This window comes from Bos grunniens, chromosome 21 (genome assembly GCF_055505025.1).
Source record: "Bos grunniens cultivar Pamir isolate PY7600 chromosome 21, Bosgru_T2T1.0, whole genome shotgun sequence".
Classification (NCBI taxonomy): Eukaryota; Metazoa; Chordata; class Mammalia; order Artiodactyla; family Bovidae; genus Bos; species Bos grunniens.
The window spans coordinates 3,076,967-3,098,599 of record NC_141185.1 but is presented as its reverse complement, the minus strand read 5'-3'; the positions used below and the strand labels follow the sequence as shown (position 1 = coordinate 3,098,599).

General features: G+C 44.5%; 1 protein-coding gene across 1 annotated transcript in view; it reads left to right on the top strand.

The window, feature by feature from the left end:
• Positions 1-21,633, top strand: part of TRAF3 (TNF receptor associated factor 3) — a 112,305-nt gene that overhangs the window by 48,385 nt on the left and 42,287 nt on the right. The window contains exon 2 of the mRNA XM_086362818.1: positions 13,973-14,093. The gene's annotated coding sequence lies outside the window, so the exon portion shown is untranslated. The remainder of the gene's footprint in view (positions 1-13,972; positions 14,094-21,633) is intronic.

Genomic DNA, 21,633 nt, shown 5'->3' with positions numbered 1-21,633 from the left:
TATTAAAGTAGCTGGAAACCAAGCAAACAATTATTTAAATGATGTGAGAAAATTCATTTTAGCCTCACCAAGGTCTCAGCATCTTCCTTGAAGTCAGAACTAGCCTGGCTTGGTGCAGCTAAAGGTGCTTTTTCAAGTCCATCTGGTCGTGAATGCCATATGTTAGTCGTAAGGGAATAAATAAACCCAGGGATGTCAGTGCTGACATTCTAAACAGTGAAGAAAGATGCTTGGTTTTAAAAAGCGCAAATGCTTCCATTAGGTATTACTGGCATCTCGGGAGTTTTGAGGTGTGTGTTTTGCTTCTTGAAGAGCCACGATGGCAAGCTCGCACGGAGGGAGCACTGGTCCTTGACGCCAGGCTTTAGTCCTGGTGACTCTGAACTTTGGACAGGTTGCTAAATGTCATTCTTTTAGTTCCTCAATAGACCAAGGAGGAATTTGGACTGTATTACCTTTTACAGATAATTTGAGTGTGCAAATAGCAAATCGGATTTTCCGGCATAAATCTGTATGGATTCCCACGACAACCTGAGTCAACCACCATCCAGTGACAGACACGCAGGTGAAGAAGAGAGGTCCCGGGGGCAGACAGCGCCCCTCACTTGCTCGTGGGTGATGTTGCGAAGTTGCTGAATCTTTGTTTCTGTGTCTTCATCTCCATAACGGAGGTGGGAAGGCGAAAGGTATTTGTAGAGTTGTGAGGAGTAAACGAAGAGCTGCAAGGTTGAGTTAATAATAACTGTTAAAATAGAAGCTGCAATATGTATTGAGTGTGTCCAGTGTGGTGGGCGCATTGCAAGTGCTGAGGATGCAAGCCTGCAGGGGACATGGCTGTGTCTTCAGGAGGCCCACCGTCAGGTGCGACTGGCGTCCTCGTGGTGCAGACCAGGGTACGCCGAGGGTCACTCTCCCTGGGAGGGAAGGATGGCAGAAAGACGCGGGTCTAATCCACCTTCGTTAAGAGGAGTCTCGTTCCACGGAAATCAAGGGCTTGCCCTGTGTGCCTGGCACCTGGGGGAGACTACAGGGACCGTGGTCCCAGCCCTAAAGTTAGTGAAAAACTGAGAATTAGTGTGAAGAGTTAGATTTCAAGGCCCTTGAATGTAATCCTGAGGATGAAGCGTCTGCCAGGACAGTGGAGGGTGCGAGAGAGGGGGCACGGCGGGCGGGGGTGCGGTGAGCCCCCTCATGGTGCGCGGGGCTGGGTCTCCGCCGGGCGGGGTCTGCCGGTCAGGCTTGCAGGTGAGCACGCTGGGGGGTAACTGGCCTCAGGCCAGGTCAGGACACACGGGGAGAGCAGGGTGTGAAGCACTTCATGAGTGTGCATTGTGTTGTTACATGTATTTGAGTTTCATGAGTTCTAGACTGTTTCTTCACAAAAATTAAAACCTTTCCTTTCATAGTTTTTTGTTTCTTCACCAAATTTAACACCATAATATTTTCAAAAATATCTTGATTTTATTGGAGTAGAGTTGACTTCCAGTGTGGGGTCAGTTTCAAGTGTACAGCAAAGTGATTCAGTGACACGTGTACACGTATTTATTCCTTTTCCGTGTAGATTGTCACAGAAGGCTGAGCAGCGTCCCCTGTGCTGTTCAGCAGGTCCTCGGTTGCCCGAGTCACATGGAGGAGTGGGCCCATGTCCATCCTCAGCTCCTAGTGTATCCTTCCCCGCCACGTCTCCTCTTTGGGAACCATAGTTTGTTTTCAGGATCTGTAAGTCTGCTTCTATTTTGTAGGTAAGTTCATTTGTATCTTTTTCTTAAAATTAGATTCCACATATAAGTAATACCATATATTTGTCTTTGTCTGACTTACCTCACTTAGTGTAATCATCTCTAGATCCATAGTTGTTGCTGGCATAATGTTTTAAATTAAGAAAAGAAACTCTTTTGGAGGACACATACCCAGAAAAAACGAACAAACCATAGTTCAAAAAGATACACGAGCCTTAATATTCACTGCAGCACTGTTTATAATAACCAGGATATGGAAACACCCTAAATGTCCATCAACAGAGCAGCGGATAAAGAGGATGTGGGGGTGTGTGTGTGTATGTATATACACACAATACACAATGGAATATTTCTCAGCCACAAAAAAGAACAAAATTGGGTCATTTATAGACATAGATGGACCTAGAGACAGTCATTGTCGTACAGAGTGACGTAAGTCAGAAAGAAAAAAACAGATGTCATTTATTCACACATATGTGTGGAATCTGAAAAAAGCTGGTATAAACAATCTTACTTACCAAGCAGAAATAGAGACATAGATGTAGAGAGCACAGACGAATGGATACCAAGGGGGAAGGGATGGCAGGGCCCGGGAGACGGGCACTGACGCGCACACACTGTTGGTACTATGCCTGAGAGACTAATAGGGAGCTAGCGAGAACCTGCTGGGTAGCACAGGGAACTCTCAGTGCGCTGTGGTGGCCTGAATGGAAAGGAAATCCGGAGCGAAGAGGTTAGATGTACATAAAGGAGAGGATCTAGCTGAGTCACTTTTCTGTACGGTAGAAACTTAACACCACATTGTAAAGCAACTACTCCAAACAAATCTTTTGAAAAGAAAAATGCTCTTTTTGGTCGTCACACTTGCAGGCATGTTTTTGCACCTGTGCCTTAGAAAATAAAATAGATCATATGCAGAAACTGGACTCTGTGTAGCAGCTCTGTACTTGGCCCGTGTGGATGGGCGTCTTCAGTTTGCACAGTGCTCTTCTGCTCCATTCGCCATAGAGGAGCGGGAGCGGGGGATACTTGGGAAATGAGCTGGCTGGCTTCCGAAGACGGTGCTCCTACAGCACCAGGACAGGGACTTTGCTGGTTGATTTGCTTTGAGTTGGATTCGTGTGTTCAGAGCTGGACTCCTGCTTTCACCAGTCAATACATTGACTCGGTAGCACTTGCTGTGGATGGTGTTCTTGTTATGTGTCATAATGCAGATGTGTTGACTAGATGTTACATAATTATGGTATTGTTTTATAGTCCCATTGTCTGTGTGCATATATATTATTTAATGGTAAGTGTTTATATTCTTACACTGTGTTCCTGTCTACAACATGGATACGTATGGGAACTGTTCACAGAAGACTGCAGTTGCAGATAGAAGTAATTAGAGCAGAATGGCTCTTCACATTGCAGCATTTTCTGAGAAAGAAAACATTGAAACCCTTGTAGTTGTAACACATTAGTATGATTCTGCTTGGCAAGAGACTTGTTCCTGGAGTCGTCCATTCCCCCTTTGATGGAATAACAGACACCGGGTTTACTGTCCACCGGGATTGGGCTGGGGGCTTCCCAGGTGGCGCTAAGCAGTAAAGAACCCACTTGGCCATTTCGGCAATGTAAGAGACGCTGGTTTGATCCCTGGGTTGGGAAGATCCCCTGGAGGAGGGCATGGCAACCTGCTCCAGTATTCTTGCCTGAAGAATCCCATGGACAGAGGAGCCTGGTGGGCTATGTCCATGGGGTCGGAAAGAGTTGGACACAGCAGGAGGGCTAAGGAGAGTGAGTCACTGGCCTCAGGTGCCGAATTTCAGGATGCCCCAGAAAACTCAGTAATTGAGATCGATAACATTTTAATGCAATACTTTGAGAAAATCAAATTTGATGCAAAAAAAAATAATCCATGTTGGAAAAAAGTCAAATTTTAAATAAAGACAGGGTCAGTATTAATTTTTCCTTTTGCTTCAGCTCCAGTATGGCTTGGCTCCACACTATTACTGATACTATCCTTATTTAAAATTTTGATATTTTGCTTCACATAGATTTTTTGCATTAATTTTGATTTTACCCCTATTACTGAGTTTTTTGTCACTCCCTGAAAATTTGTACCTGAGGAAAGTGCTTCACTAACCTCACCCTGGCCCCAAACCTGACTTTCATCTTAACAAACTTGAAAACCGGACACAGCGTATAGAACAATAGTTTTCAGACATTGGTTAACAGGAAGGTTAGGATTGTGTTTCCTGAAATAAGGGAAACAAGTGGAATGAGCCCTGTAAGTATTCTAGGTTATTCTCTAGCGCTAGGAGTAAACAGACTTTTTGAAATAAAGGGCTGGTTAGTGAATCTCCAGGCTTTGCAGACCAGGTGGTCCCTATCACACCCCCATTCAACTCTGGTATTGTTCGTGGCTGCTTTCATACCAAGTATGTAAATGAGCGGCCATGGATGTGTTCCAATAAAACTTTATTTATAAAAACAGTAGCAAGTTGCATTTAATCCTCAGACTATAGTTTGCCAGTTCTGGTCTAGAGACAGTTTCTGCGTTACAGGTCAGGGGCAGAGAAACGAAACAGAGCCCCGTAGCCTTACTGAAGTGACAAAAGAGATCAGAGTTTGGGGAGGACAGGCAGCTAGAATTTGAGGGGCAAAGTATAAGAGAGTAGAGAGCTACTTAGGGAAACCCAGGGGTCTGCAGAAGGATCCCCACCTCCAAGATTTGGGCTGAGTGTTGGTCTACACAATCACCAGAGAAAGCACCTCAAAACCAGGAAGAGAAGCCCCGGAAAGGAGTGGACACCACACGAGCTGAGATGGTCTGTGTTCCCACCACCCCCGGGGGTGCGGCAGGCCCTTTCAAGGGTGGTTTTTAATCTTTGTGAGGGTGGATTCAGAACAGCTCTTCGGTTTAGGGCATCAGAAGGGTATCACTGCAGTAATGGGGCTGAATTAGACCAGGACTAAAAGACCACTACACACCTGCCTTAACTGATTCCGGGTAACTTAACTGCATTTCCAGAATAAAGCCCCAGCTGTACTTACAATGATATGGTAAAATCCAGCACCCAACAATGTAAAAACGTTTCAGTGTCCAGCATCTAATAAAAATTACCAGGCATGCAAAGAAGCAAGAAAATATGATAGTAACCAGGAGGAAAATCAGTCAGTAGAAAGCTGTGAGATTAGCAGACAAGGACATTAAAATAACTGATATAAATAAGTTGTACACGTTCATGAGGAAGATGAGCATGAGTGACAGATATGAGAAAGACTGAACTAGGACTTTAGAGGTGAAAAACACAGAGACTAATAGCAAATTGGCAGTACAGAAGAAGAGATCAGTGAACCTCAAGACATGGCAATAGAAATTATCCAAAATATGGTGCAAAGAATAAGGAAGACTGAACACGGTGACAGCATTAGTGACCTGTGGGGCAAAATCAACGGATTTAAGATCCACGTAACTGGAGTTCCAGAAGAAGAGGAAGCAATGGAAACAGTATTTGAAGAAGTAGTGGCTGAAAGATGTCGACATTTGATGAAGATTGCAAACCGTGAAGCTCACAAACTCCAGATAGAGTAAACAAAATCATACCAAGGTCCACACAGTCCAGTTACTGAAAAATCAGTGATGAAGAGAAAAAAGTCAGAGGAACAAAAATCAGGTCAGTGACTTCTGATCAGAACCGGTTGCCAGCCAGCAGACAACTGCCGTGTTTAAAGTACCAAAAGGAAGAAAGCTGTTAGTTTATCATTCTGTACCCAGTGAAAATATCTTTCAAAACGAAAGTGAAATAAAAATTTCTGGACCAAGAAATGCTGGAAGAATTTATTGCCAGCAGAAGTGCACTACAAGAAATTTTAAAGGAAGATCAAGTAGAAGGAAGATGATAGCAGATGGAGATTGTACCCAAAGGAATGAAAAGAATTGGGAATAGTCCATGGATTGGTGAATATTCACACTTGAATCTTTTTTGTTTTAGACTATTTAAAGCAAAATTAACAATGTATTTTGGAACTTACAATACTTGTAGAGGGAAGGAATGACAATAGTAGCACAGAGTCTGGGAGCGAAGAAGGGAAGTGCAGTCACTGTGTCTCAGTGGTATCATTTGAAGGTAAACTGATAAGTTAAAGATGCATATTTCATCCAGAAAGATCTCTTGTCTGTGGGGGGGAAAAAACATTAATTACCATTGAAAGTGAAAGCAATTCTCTCAGTCATGTCCAACTCTTTGAGACCCTGTGGATAGTCCATGGAATTCTCCAAGCCAGAATACTGGAGTGGGTAGCCTTTCCCTTCTCCAGGGCATCTTCCTAACCCAGGGATTGAACCCAGGTCTCCTACATTGCAGGCGGATTCTTTACCAGCTGAGCTCAGTTCAGTTGCTCAGTCGTCTCCGACTCTTTGCGACCCCATGAATCACAGCATGCCAGGCCTCCCTGTCCATCACCAGTTCTGAGTTTACCCAAACTAATGTCCATCGAGTCGGTGATGCCATCCAGCCATCTCATCCTCTGTCGTCCCCTTCTCCTCCTGCCCCCAATCCCTCCCAGCATCAGAGTCTTTTCCAATGAGTCAACTCTTCGCATGAAGTGGCCAAAGTATTGGAGTTTCAGCATCAGTCCTTCCAGTGAACACTCAGGACTAATCTCCTTTAGAATGGACTAACGGTTGGATCTCCTTGCAGTCCAAGGGACTCTTAAGAGTCTTCTCCAACACCACAGTTCAAAAGCATCAATTCTTCTGTGCTCAGCTTTCTTCACAGTCCAACTCTCACATCCATACATGACTACTGGAAAAACCATAGCCTTGACTAGACAGACCTTTGTTGGCAAAGTAATGTCTCTGCTTTTGAATATGCTATCTAGGTTGGTCATAACTTTCCTTCCAAGGAGTAAGCGTCTTTTAATTTCATGGCTGCAATCACCATCTGCAGTGATCTTGGAGCCCAGAAAAATAAAGTCAGCCACTGTTTCCACTGTTTCCCCATCTATTTCCCATAAAGTGATGGGACCAGATGCCATGATCTTAGTTTTCTGAATGTTGAGCTTTAAGCCAACTTTTTCACTCTCCTCTTCAGAGGCTCTTTAGTTCTTCATTTTCTGTCATAGGGTGGTGTCATCTGCATATCTGAGGCTATTGATATTTCTCCCGGCAGTCTTGATTCCAGCTTGTGATTAGTTGGATGTAAAAGAGGACATTGTTACAGATCCTGTAGACCTTGAAAGGGTAATAAGGAGTATTGTGAATAATGATATGCTAATAAATTTGACAGCCTCAATAAAATGAACAAGCCCGTTGAAAAACATAAACCACCAAATTTACTCAAGAGCAAGTGTATAACCTTTCATAACTATATTAAAGAAGTTTAATTTGTAGTTAAAATCCTTGCCTTGAAGAATACTCCACGTCCGAATAGCGTCACCGATAATTACTAAACACCTAAAGAAGAATACCAATCTGACAAAAGCTTCTTCAGAAGACAGAAGAGGAGGGAACGCTTCCTGTCTCCTGTGAGGCCAGCATTACCCTGAAAGCAAAAGCAGCGCCATTATGGAAAGGAGAACCACCAAGCCCTGTTTGTCGTACGCACATCCTCCGTAAATGTTAGCAAATAGAACCAACTAGGCAATATATAAAAAGCATAGTACATAATAATCAAGAAAAGTTTATCTCAGGAAATAAAGGTTGTTTTAACATTAGAAACTCAATCAGTGTAACCCCAGTCATGGACCAAAAGGAGAAAAGGGAGCGTGAGGCCCAGAAACGGGGGTGTGGGAAACATGAAGGGAAGGCAGGATAATTGCATAAATTGCATAAAACGTTAATCATGACAAGAGCACATACACATGCATGCATACACGTTCTACAACAGTAAAATTTAAGTTGGAAATTATGATAAATGGGGTTAATGTTTCAAGGCTCTTGCTGTCCAAGAGAAAGGTAAATGTATTGGTTAACATTGGACTTTGATAAGAACCTGTACATTAGAATTTCTAATGCAATTACTAAAGAGTAGAAACAGTATGTAACTTGCAGACTACTGGGGGACTAGAATGATAGCAAGTAATCCAAAAGAAGCAAATAGAAAGAAAATAAAAGAAAATTAAACCTAAATGTGAGTAATTGTTTCCAAGGTAAATGGAATTAAATGTTCCAAGGAAAGTTATGACCAACCTAGATAGCATATTCAAAAGCAGAGACATTTCTTTGCCAACAAAGGTCCTTCTAGTCAAGGCTATGGTTTTTCCAGTGGTCATGTATGGATGTGAGAGTTGGACTGTGAAGAAAGCTGAGCGCCGAAGAATTGATGCTTTTGAACTGCGGTGTTGGAGAAGACTCTTGAGAGTCCCTTGGACGCAAGGAGATCCAACCAGTCCATCCTAAAGGAGATCAGTCCTGGGTGTTCATTGGAAGGACTGATGTTGAAGCTGAAACTCCAGTACTTTGGCCACCTCATGCGAAGAGCTGACTCATTTGAAAAGACCCTGATGCTGGGAAAGATTGAGGGCAGGAGGAGAAGGGGACGACAGAGGATGAGATGGTTGGATGGCATCACTCACTCAATGGACATGGGTTTGGGTAGACTCCAGGAGTTGGTGATGGACAGGGAGGCCTGGCGTGCTGTGGTTCATGGGGTTGCAAAGAGTCGGACATGACTGAGCAACTGAACTGAAATGAATTAAAAGAAAAAGATATCAAATAAGGTTTTTTAAAAAATCAACTGTATTTTGTTTATAAGAGACCCACCTAAAGGATGAAGGTTAAGAGATTTGAAAGAAAAGAAAAAAACAAAACTGCAAACTCTAGCCAACAGCAAGATTGTGTAGTGTCAGAGAAAACACAGTTTAAAGCAAAAAGCAGTTCTGGAGATAGTGTCATTTCACTTAATACAGTTGGCAGCTGGCTCTGTTAACAAAGCAGTCAGTAGTTTAAGCAAATTCATGTCTTGCTTGCATGAAGTTCAGTACACATAGTGCTGGTTGGCAGATGTTTTTTCGATGGTCGTTTGGGGATTTAGCTGCTTCCCCACCCCCATCTCTGCCATCTCCTGAGGCCCGGAATACTCTGCAGGCGCCTGTGTGTGGGGCCGAAGGAGTGAATCAGGCAGGTGTTCACAGCTGGGCTGGAGGGCAGGGCGGTGCACATTAGGATTGCATCCTGTTAGGCGGAGCCCAGGTCGTAAACCAGATTTCACTGCAGGGGAGGCTGTGCCCAGGAGGTAGAAGAGAAAAACCTGGTCAATATGTAGTCTCTGCTGCAGTTTGTAATGATAAAAGGTTCAATTCAAAAGGAAGTCATAATAATTCTATAATATTATGGGTAAGCCATAATATGACTTGTCATAAGTACGGGCGGGTTGGGGGGGGGGGAATAGACAAATTTGCAGTTACAGTAGAGTTTTCAGCACTTCTCAGTAATGGATAGAATAAGCAGGCAAAAAAAAAAAAAAAAATCCTGTAAGCACAGATGTTTTATGTAGGATCAATGCCCTTGGTCTAATGTACATATAAGTAACACTCCATCCAAAACTGCACCATGTACAAGGGGTTAGGAGAAGGCAGTGGCACCCCACTCCAGCACTCTTGCCTGGAAAATCCCATGGACGGAGGAGCCTGGTAGGCTACAGTCCATGGGGTCGCTAGGAGTCAGACATGACTGAACGACTTCACTTTCACTTTTCACTTTCATGCACTGGAGAAGGAAATGGCAACCCACTCCAGTGTTCTTGCCTGGAGAATCCCAGGGACGGGGGAGCCTGGTGGGCTGCTGTCTATGGGGTCGCACAGAGTCCGACACGACTGAAGCGACTTAGCAGCAGCAGCAGCAGCAGCTCTGGTAGACTCAGAGTGCCTGAGGCAGTGACCAAAATGGTTGTCTAAAGAAGCCTTACAAATGGCTGAGAAAAGAAGTGAAGCGAAAGGCAAAGGAGAAAGGGAAAGATTTACCATCTGAATGCAGAGTTCTCAAAGAATAGCAAGGAGAGAGAAGAAAACCTTCCTAAGTGAACAGTGCAAAGAAATAGAGGAAAACAATAGAATGGGAAAGACTAGAGATCTCTTCAAGAAAACTAGAGATACCAAGGGAACATTTCATGCAAAGATGGGCACAGTAAAGGACAGAAACAGTAAGGGCCTAAGAGAAGCAGAAGATATTAACAAGAGGTGGCAAGAACACACAGAAGAACTTACGAAAAAGATCTTCATGGCCCAGATAACCATGATGGTGTGATCACTCACCTAGAGCCAGACATCCTGGAGTGTGAAGTCAAGTGGGCCTTAGGAAGCATTACTGTAAACAAAGCTAGTGAGGTGATGGAATTCCAGCTGAGTTATTTCAAATCCTAAAAGATGATGCTGTAAAAGTGCTGCATTCAATATGCCAGCAAATTTGGAAAACTCAGCAGTGGCCACAGGACTGGAAAAGGTCAGTTTTCATTCCAATCCCAAAGAAAGGCAATGCCAAAGAATGCTCAAACTACTGCAAAGTTGTGCTCATTTCACACGCAAATAAGGTAATGTTCAAAATCCTTCAAGCTAACCTTCAGCAGTACATGAACCGAGAATTTCCAGATGTTCAAGCTGGTTTTAGAAAAGGCAGAGGAACCAGAGATCAAATTGCCAATATCTGTTGGACCATAGAAAAAGCGAGGGAATTCCAGAAAAATTTCTGCTTCATTGACTATGCTAAAGCCTTTGACTGTGTGGATTACAACAAACTGTGGAAAAGTCTTCAAGAGATGGGAATACCAGACCACCTTACTTGCCTCCTAAGAAACTTGTATGCAGGACAAGAAGCAACAGTTAGAACTGGACGTGGAACAATGGACTGGTTCCAGATTGGGAAAGGAGTACGTCAGGGCTGTATATTGCAGAGTGAATGAATGCTGGGCTGAATGAATCACAAGCTGGAATCAAAATTATTGGGAGAAATATTAACAGTCTCATATATGCAGATGACAACCACTCTAAATAGCCTCTTGAAGAAAGTGAAAAAGGAGAGTGAAAAAGTAGGCCTAAAACTCAACATTCAAAAAGTAAGATCATGGCATGTGGTCCCATCCCTTCATGGCAAATAGATGGAGAATCAATGCAAACAGTGGCAGACTTTATTTTGGGAGGCTCCAAAATCACTGCAGATGGTGACTGCAGCCATGAAATTAAAAGACACTCCTTGGAAGGAAAGCTATGACCAACCTAGACAGCGTATTAAAAAGCAAAGACATTACTTTGCCAACAAATATCCTTCTAGTCAGAGCTATGGTTTTTCCAGTAGTCACATATGGATGTGAGAGTGGGACTGTAAAGAAAGCTGAGCGCCAAAGAATTGATGCTTTTGAACTGTGGTGTTGGAGAAGACTCTTGAGAGTCCTTTGAACTGCAAGGAGATCCAATCAGTCCGTCTTAAAGGAAATCAACCCTGAATATTCATTGGAAGGACAGATGCTGAAGCTGAAGCTCCAGTACTTTGGCCACATAATGTGAAGAGCCGACTTTCTGGAAAAGACCCTGATCCCAGGAAAGACTGAGGGTAGGAGAAGGCAGCGGCAGAGGATGAGGTGGCTGGATGCCATCATTGACTCAATGAACATGAGTTTGAGCAAACTCTGGGAGACAGTGAAGGACTGGGAACATGGTGTGCTGTAGTTCATGGGATCTCAAAGAGTTGGACCTGACTTAGTGAACAACGAACAACAACAGTTTATAGTAGAGATTTCAGTACATGTCTCACTAATCGATAGATTAAAAAAAAAGCCTGTAAGCACAGATGATTTACATAGGATCAACACCCTTGGCCTAATGTACACGTAAATAATATTCTATCCAAAACCTGCATTGTATACTTTATTTTCAGGCACGTGTAGACATTTATAAAAATTGCCCAAGACTGGGAACCTCCCTGCTGGTCTCGTGGCTAAGACTCTGAGCTCCCAGCACAGCGTTGCTGTTAAGTTCAGTCGCTCAGTTGTGTCCGACTCCTTGCGACCCCATGGACTGCAGCATGCCAGGCCTCCCTGTCCTCCACTGTCTCCCAGAGTTTGTTCATGTCCATTGAGTCATTGATGCCATCTAACCATCTTATCCTCTGCCCACCCCCTTCTCCTTTTGCCTTCCGTCTTTCTGAAAGCATCAGGGTCTTTTCCAGTGAGTCAGCTCTTTGCATCAGGTGACCAAAGTGTTGGAGTTTCAGCAACAGTCATGATTTGAAATAGCATCGTGTCAGTAAATTTGAAAATTAGATGAGATAAACAAATTCCTTGGAAAATGTAACTTTCTAAAAGTAGCTACAGAAAAAATTCCTGTAACCACTAAAAAAAAACAGAATCAGTAATTAAAATTTTTAGGCACAGATGGCTTCATTGTTAAATTCCACCAGACTTTCAAAGAAGAAATAATTCCAGTTCTACCCAAATACTTCCTCAGAATAAACCAGGGAACACTTCCTAGTTTATTTTATGAGGTTATCATAACTTTGTTACTAAAATCCAGTAGGGATGGTATAACTAGTGTGTTTATAGCAGACAAGGACAAATACTTTACAGCTATTGATTTTTCATTCTCTTGCCAAAGAAACATTCAGAGTTAACTTGCCTTTTGGCAAGAACTATAGTCCAAGTTTGAGTGATAAACCACTTTGATTTATAAAATGTGATTGAAAAAATACTAAGGTTGTGTATGTACACGTGTTGCCTTAATTGACCTATGTGGCTTACTGGGCAGATTAACACCCATGTTTTATAGTGACTCATCATATCAGTTCGGGCTCTTTGGGATGTACCTGGACCTTAGTTGTTATCAGCAAAGGGGGATTTATTGGTCACCTAATTAAGAACCCCCAGGCAGGGCTGCTGCAGCTGGGTCCTTCCCCTGCTGTCTTCCTCCTTGTTTGCTCTGTTCTCAAAGAGCCTCTTGACGCCCATGTGCTCATGTTCAAGTTCTTCAGGAAAGAGGGGGAATCTCTGTAAGTCCCAGAGGAGGAAGAAAAGACTTGGTTAATTTTGACTTGGGTTTTGTGTGCTCACAGAGACGAACCAGCTCTGGCCAGTAGTAGGATGCTCTTACTGGCCAGCCACACACACACACACACCATCCCCTTGTGCCTGGGATTTGTAACCAGTGTCTCTGGAAGCTGGTGGACCGAGAGTGCGGGGTTTCAACTGGTCAGAAATTGGAGTGCGGTAACACCTGGAAAAGTGCACGAGTGTTTGGTTTTAAAATACTATCTCGCAGCAGCTGTCAGATGAAAAATCTAATGAGTTTTTCGTCAAAATAATTATAAAATTCTACATGATAAAGAATTTTTAGGACCCTAGGACATAACCATCCAGTTACCAAGAATTAAGGAGTCTGACAAGTTTTGAAAACCTTGAGCAGTGGAAACTCTCATGCCCTTCTTGTGGTGGTGTAAATTACTACAGCTGCTTTGGGAAGTGTAGTGCAGTTGAATATACGCTTACCTCACAGTCTGGCAGTCGCTCTTGCGTGTATATATGCACTGGATGTATCCCCAAATGCTTAAGAAATCTGTGCCAGAAAGATCTTAGGAGTGCTTATGTTGGCTCCAAAGCAGAAACCGAATGGGTAAGTAAACGACGGTGTGTCGCAGAATGGAATCATATACAGCAGTGAAAATAAACAGCAGGGCCCGCAGCAACAACGGAGCAAAACCAAAGCAAGACAAAGGAATATACACTATGTGATCATGCCTGTGTAAAAGTCAGGAGCTGGCAAAGATAAATGACCAGAGCTACAAGCTAAAGAAAAGCTAAAGATAAGCTAAAGAAAAGCAAAGGAAAGATCACAGTAAGTTAGAGGGATTGATACTTACAGGGGAAGGAAAGGGCTAGGGATCAGAGAAAGGCACCCAGCTTTTTGGGGATTCTAGCAGTGCCCCATTCCGTGGCCTGGGTGGTAGTTGGAGTTCTGTTTGTGTAATAACCTTATGAAACTGTACATACGTGCTTCCTGTGCTTTACTATGTATATATAGTATTTCATGATAAAAGTGATTTTAAAATAACTTACCTGAAGTTATCCAGCCTTTGTAATTTATGTTCACCTCAAAAAATGCAGAAAATCCAAAGCATATGTTTATATAGAATGTTTAAAAATGTTTTCTCTTAAGCTTCTTACTTTATCACGTTTTAGAAATTTCCATTTTTGAAATTCAGTTTTTTAAAAGCTTTAAAAAATTTTTCCGCGTGTAAGTTAACCACGTGTCTTACTTCCTAGGTGAGGGACTCCACTACATTATCTGAAGAAGGATAAAGTTGACTCTGCTTTGCTTCTTTACTGAAGTCTCTTCCTGCCTGGTCAAGCTCAGATATATCCTCTTGCAGCAAACGACACACAGGTATGTCACTAGAAATCTCCATTTGTGTAGGTTTTGCTTCTCCAGCTGTTCCTGGTGTGCCTTTGCATGACAGTGAAGTAATTAAATTCAGAAACATCCTGAACTTACTCATTTTCGACTTTAGCAGTATCCTTCTATAACAGGTGTATCTGAGTGTCTTCTGGATCCGTGGCAGCGTATTTGAGTGTATGTCTCTGACTTCTTTTCTTTTCTTTTAAACCAGCGTTAAACTCTGTGAGTAATAGACATTACCCCTGATGGCTTAGTGACAGTTGATGAGATTGGAAACTGGGGCTGGTGGCGTGTGCCTGCCCCGGGAGGGTGCCGCTGCAGTAGAGGTGCCGGTGCTGAGCGTGGAGGCCTGCCCAGCCGGGGTTGCATCTTCGATACAGGAACTGCTTACTCCTTCACCGTCTTTCTCTGGGAGTTTGAAAGGAAACAAAACACCCTGTGTTTTAATCTCTTAATTTGTGATTGAGTGGCATTTTATTCTTGAAATTAAGAACTCTTTCATATCTTAGAACATTAACGTGAATATAAAATAGGTTTGAAATGTTTGCATCCAAAGTTAGATTTAATACACAGCTATTTTTGATAACATTCAGAAGCATCAAGAAAACTGGTATTTAAAATTTTATTCATAATCACAGCACCATTCAGTTTTCCCCAATCGTCTCAGTTTTTTTAGTTTGAAACAGGGTCCAAACAATTGCGTTTAGCTGCTCTGCCTCCTAAGTGTCACTCAGCTGATTGCTCCACCCCGTCCCTTTTCTTCCTGGCATTTTCTGTGTCGGTTGTTTTGTAGTCAGGGGTGTCCCCGTTTACGTGGAACACATTCTTCTGTCCTTTTATTTCCTGGGAGGTGGGAGGTGGATCTAGAGGTTCGAGCGGCTCAGCGTTTGAGCTCAGCGCTCGGAGGTGGTGGTACGTGCATCTGCTCTGGTCCGCGTGGCGCTCGGCACTCGGACCCGTGGTCGTTAGGGGTCATAAATGATGATGGTGAAAGTCTCATCCTTTACTTTGCCTTGATTCACTGAAATCCTATTTGGTTACCCTAAGGGACAGTTAGATAGAAGCAGGAGGACGAATGCCTGATTCTTTCTCCTTATGGGTTCTCAAGACAATGAGACAGTCTCATAGCCGCTTCACAAGTGACCAGGGAAGAAGGGCCAGTATAAACTCGTGAATGTAAACATATGTGGTGCGTTTCAGAACACGGTAGCTATTATTCTCATAGATGCGAGGATTGTGCCACTTTTGCGGTGGAGCCTCTGTAAGTTGACTCCTTGTCCTTCGCTCTCTGAAATGGTAAGAGGTTGTAGATTCATTGTGTGCTTTTTCACCCCAGACCTGGAACTGGCTGTTTGTCTAAGCAGCTCTGCCTCCCTCTTGTAGAACATGGTGTCTTGCGACCACAACCTGTACACTCGGAATCATCGTTGCCGCAGGGCTGGTTACTGTCCTGGACCTTTTTGGTGGACGGCCAGAGTATTTTCAGAAATCTAGCTCTCTTTCCTGATCCTTATAGTCTGTTTCTTCTCTCTTCCACAGGTAACATTTAAAAAACTTTTGGTTTATCTACTGTAATATGGGCTTCCCTTGTAGCTCAGTCAGTAAAGAATCTGCCAGCAGTGCAGGAGACCCAGGTTTGATCCCTGGGTTGGAAATATCCCCTGGAGAAGGAAATGGTAATCCACTCCAGTATTCTTGCCTGGAAAATCTCATGGACAGAGGAGCCTGGTGGGCTGCAGTCTATGGGGTTGCAAAGAGTCGGGCACAACTGAGCAACTAACACTTACTAAGTATAATATAAGTACTTGTGTGTGTCTGTGCCCACAGCCCTCTTTCCTTAAAAATAGTAGTGTACAGTACAAGCTTTTCTCCATATTTTTTAAAATTTAACAACATATCATGAGCTTGTGGCATAGTCATATACAGGGATTCTCCTCATCCATTTTAACAGCTGTTTAGTGTTCACTGTGTTGGTTGTTATAGAAGAAGACTAACTTAAAAATATGTTGGCATTATTCAATATGTGTTTCTCCTGCATATAAAAGTCATCAATTTGTCCAGCTGCAGATTTCCCAGTGATTTTGGGACCAGGCAAGTACATTGCTAATCTTGGCCTGGTTTTCCTTATGGGTAAACTAGAAGACTTGGACTAGAAGCTCAGGATGAGTTATTTTAGCTGAAAGAGACTGCAGGTGAGGAAACTGTACCTCAGAGCATCTCCCTGGCCACGGAGTGAGCACCCTATAACCAGGGTTGTGACGTGCCATGGAATCGGCAGGTATTGTTGAGTGATCATATGTCAGAATCAGGGAGGCAAGGGCAGGTCTGCCGTGGGCAGCTAGCCGGGTGACAGCGTCACTCCCCGAGATGAGAGCGGGTCTCTGAGTAGGTCGAGGCGTGCCGAACAGCCATGGGAAGCGCCAAAGACAGCAGATTCTGTCTGGGCTGCACTGACCACGGGCCTCCTGTGCAGCTGAGGGGGAGTGGGTTGTCCGGGAGCTCCGCGAGCGTGGGGCTCGGAGCGGGGGCTCCTCTGTGCGGGTCTGATTACCCAGCAGGACAGAGAAGGGGCCTGGATCAGCACCTGAACAGCTCCCACCTCAACACCACCGGTGGCAAAAGGGGAGCTGGTGAAAGAGAGGGGTCAGGAGCTCAGAGCTAAGAGCCGCTGACTTTTGGCATCTCATGTCGTATTCTCCAAGTGATTTAAATATTGTAATCCACTCCTGAATGGTGCCATGTTCCATGCTTTCACTCCGATTTCCTAGTAAAGTCGTTGCTTCAGGAAAGCGCGCCGTCTCACAGCCTGCAGCCCCAGAGCCTCCAGGCCGGGCATGGCTTGGGGCAGCCTCTCCAGGAAAGGTGCTGCCCGCTCTGAGTCGCTGTCAGGCGGACAGAGCCCTCAGCTCCTTCCTGTCCAGATGGCTGGGCTCTGGCTCTGGTCCAGAAGCGGCCAGAGTTGAATGAACCCTTGTTTAACATCCTAAGTCATTTGCACCGAGCGATATTGGCAGTGCTGGGTCTCAGGCAGCTATTGTTTTCCTAAAGAATTTGAGACCAAGTTTCGTATTATGGTTTGATCAGGTTCCTTGCCAGCCATCTGCCTGCGTCAGTCTCTCTCTCCCCCTCCCTCTCTCCTACGTGGGGCTTTTTCATGTGCGATGAGGAGCGGCCTGTTTGTCTGGGTAAGAGTCCAGGCCCCTCTGTGCTTTCCCAGTGAGTTAGCCACAGGCGGCTCCCTGCAGAGCGTCGGGCATCAGGTGTCCTGAGCAGTCAGTGTGCTGAAATGTCTGCATAACTGTGGATTGCCAGAGCGCTTTTTTATCAACAGGGCACACCTGTCTGCCTGTGGCTTTCTCCCTTCCTCGGCCTCGCATGGATGATGTTTTAATCTCCCTCGTGGGCTTGACGTGGAGCGGGTTTTCCTGCGTCTCTGTTGTTTAGCACTTTCTTGCTGGCAGGAGCCATTTTCTTTGTTTATCTGATGCTTCCCTTTTTTGGTTTTCCCCGGGCTTTCCAACCCTTGGAGCACCTTCTGTCAGCAGATGTGCGTTTGTTTCCAGTTTCTAATCTCCAAGTGTAGCTCAACTTAAACCACCAAAGCAAGGGACATAAAATAAATCATCAGCATAATGGAATTGCAGAGCAAAGTCGCTCTTCACTGTGTTTCTGAGTCCAGGTACACCTCAGCTTTGCCAGCAAAGGTCCGTCCAGTCAAAGCTATGGTTTTTCCAGTAGTCATGTAAAAATGTGCGAGTTGGATCATAAGGGAAGCTGAGCGCTGAAGAATTGATGCTTTTGAACTGTGGTTTTGGAGACTTCAAGGAGATCCAACCAGTCCATCCTAAAGGAAATCAGTCCTGAATATTCATTGGAAGGACTGCTGCTGAAGCTGAAACTCCAATATCTTGGCCACCTGATGTGAAGAGCTGACTCATTGGAAAAGACCCTGATGCTGGGAAAGACTGAAGGCGGGACGAGAAGGGGACAACAGAGGATGAGATGGTTGGATGGCATCATCAACTCAATGGACATGAGTTTGAGTAAGCTCCAGGAGTTGGTGATGGACAGGGAAGCCTGGCATGCTGCAGTCGATGGGGTCGCAAAGAGTCAGACACAACCGAGCAACTGAACTGAGTGAGTGATGCCTCAACTGAGTGAGGAGCTGGTTAGAAGCTAAAACTTTATGAAACCGATTTCTCAAATAGAGACTTTTTTCATTTGGATAAAAATATGGCCTCAAAATACAATAAATTCATACCTAAACACACAGCAAGCAGTAAATAATATAGTAACAGAGCAGTAATTCTGCTCCGTCGGAAGCTGCAGTGTCGGAATTCTCGCCCTGTGAACGCCAGGCCCCACATTCGTTCCTGCCCATCTCCCCGCGGTGTGGGCCTGCGCCCGCACCTAGGCCGCTGCTTCCTGGGGCTCCAGCCCCGCCTCCTGTCCGGGTCCTCCGGGCGCACCGACGTGGGGGCCATCCTTGAGCCCACGCTTGCCCTTCACGGTCTCTCCCTTTGCGCTGTCTCCGCCTGGCGTGTCTGCCATTCCTGTTGGGCAGGACGTTTCTCTGTGTGTGGAAGCAGATGTCCTCTTTCCAGACCTAACGCTGGGGTGAGGCCGGGAAGGTGAAGCGACCACCGGGCCTGGGGCTCCATGTCCCATGACCCCGTGTGCTCACTGGCGCCACGTGCTTCCCGTCTGTGGGTGCTGCAGCCCCTGAGTCTCTTCCCCAGATCAGGCTGTTCAGCACCAGTCTGCAGGTCCCTGAAAGCTGCCTCCACCATCTCTTTAAGGCCTCTGACTGCGTTTGCATCATTTTTCTTCATCAGCACAATCATTATTTTAAGTATAATTTTTGTTAACCTGTAATTGTCACATCTAAACTTTAGGATTAACAGAAAATTTAACTATTTTATACCCACATATAAGTAAGTGAAATAAAGGTATTTATTTTAAATCAAGAAATCTAGTCAAAGGTTTCCACAAGTCCCCCATTTTAGAAGCTTCCAGAGATGGGACTTTGCTTACTCACCGATGCTTCTGGTGGTCAGCCTCTGCGTGGGGCACAGGTAGGCTTCCTGGCCACGCCCAGGTGGGCGTGAATGAACAGATACAGATGTAGGTGAGAAATGACCATCACAGGTATTCTAGATAAAATGAGCAGGTTAATTTTGTATGTTTGTTTTAGAGAATTATAATTAGAACCAAGGAGCTTTTTTTTAACAGTGGTTTTTAGTTTGGGGGTCTTTGAGCATAGTGTTAGCTCTTATTGCTGCACTTAGAGCAGATATTGTTCCAGCCGAAGATCAAGAAGGGGTTCTGTTATTTTTTTGCCAGGGTCAGTGTGGAGTGGTTATCAAGCTCAGTGATGAAGAAAGACATCAGAGTGTCCAAGCTCTTTAGATTCCATACTTCTTGTTAAAACTTTTTTTTACAGTTTTTTATTACGAAAAATGTCATTTAAACCATTCAAAATGTACAGTCAGTGGGTTTTATTTAGTATATTCACAGTGTTGTATGGCCATCATCGCTGTCTATTTCTAGAACATTTTCATCCTGAGAAGAAGCTCCATTCAGTCTCTCTTATTCTCGGCTCGCCTCAGCCCCTGTCAGCCATGCTCTGCCGTCCGTCTCGTGGATCTGCTTGTTCTGGACATGACACACAGGTGGAGGCAGGCGGTGCGCGGCCTTCTGTTTCTGGCTCCTGTTACTCTAGCGAAACGTTTTCAGGGTTTTCCCATGGTGCACCATGTGTCAGCGCTTTATTTTTTTATGGCTAATGATAGTACATTATATAGACACATATACCTTTTGTGTATCCAGTCATCTCTTGACAGACCTTTGGACTGAATAATCTTGTCTATTTTGAAGATTGCTGCTCTGAACCTGCATGTGCAAGTCTTTGTGTAACGTACATTATTCACTTCTTTTGGGTGTATACACAAGAGTGGGATTACTGGGTCATAGGGTCACTCTCTGTTAACTTTTTTGAGGAACTGCCAAATTGTTTTCTACAGTGATGATGAACCATTTTATGTTCAGCAATGTATGGGGGTTCCAGCTTCTTCATATTCCTCACCAACACTTGAAGTTTTCCATTTTTTTTAATTACAGCCACCCTAGTAGCTGTGAAGTAGTATCTCGTGATGGTTTATTTTTTTAAAAAGTAGGTTTTTTTAATTGGCATAAAATTGACAGAACATAAGATTAACTGTTTTAAAGTGAGCAATTCAGTGGCATATAGTACGTTCACAGGTTGTAACCACAACCTCCCTCTGGTCCCAGACATTCTCATTTCCTCAAAAGGAAACCCTGGACCCATTAAGCAGGTAGCCCTCGTTGCCTTCTCCTCGTCTCCTGGGCAGCCTGGCTCTGGACTTGCCTGTTATGCACGTTTCATACGAATGGAGTCGTGCATGTGTGACCTTTGGCTTTTGATGTCTTGCACATAGCATGCCATTTTCCAGGTTCACCCATGTTGCAGCCTGTATCGCCATCACTTCATTTCTTTTTATGCCTGAGTAATATTTACACTCCCCCCATTTTGTTTCGGAAAAGGTAGTGGCACCCCACTCCAGTACTCTTGCCTGGAAAATCCCATGGACGGAGGAGCCTGGTAGGCTGCAGTCCATGGGGTCGCTAAGAGTTAGACACGACTGAGCGACTTCACTTTCACTTTTCACTTTCATGCATTGGAGAAGGAAATGGCAACCCACTCCAGTGTTCTTGCCTGGAGAATCCCAGGGATGGGGGAGCCTGGTGGGCTGCCGTCTATGGGGTCACACAGAGTCATACACGACTGAAGTGACTTAGCAGCAGCAGTAGCAGCATTTTGTCTATTCGTTCTTCTGTTGATGCTCATTTGGGTTGTTTCTACTGTGAATGATACTACTATAAACATGTCTGCACATATGTTGATTTGAGTACCTATTTTCAGTTGTTTGGGGTATACACCTAAGAGCACAATTGCTGGGTGCAGATGGTGACTGCAGCCACGAAATTAAAAGACACTTACTCCTTGGAAGGAAGGTTATGACCAACCTAGACAGCATATTAAAAAGCAGAGACATTACTTTCCAACAAAGGTCCGTCTAGTCAAGGCTATGGTTTTTCCAGTGGTCATGTATGGATGTGAGAGTTGGACTGTGAAGAATGCTGAGCGCCGAAGAATTGATGCTTTTGAACTGTGGTGTTGGAGAAGATTCTTGACAGTCCCTTGGACTGCAAGGAGATCCAACCAGTCCATTCTGAAGGAGATCAGCCCTGGGATTTTTTTGGAAGGAATGATGCTAAAGCTGAAACTCCAGTACTTTGGCCACCTCATGCGAAGAGTTGACTCATTGGAAAAGACTCTGATGCTGGGAGGGATTGGGGGCAGGAGGAGAAGGGGACGAGAGAGGATGAGATGGCTGGATGGCATCACTGACTTGATGGATGTGAGTCTGAGTGAACTCCGGGAGTTGGTGATGGACAGGGAGGCCTGGCGTGCTGCGATTCATGGGGTCGCAAAGAGTCGGACACA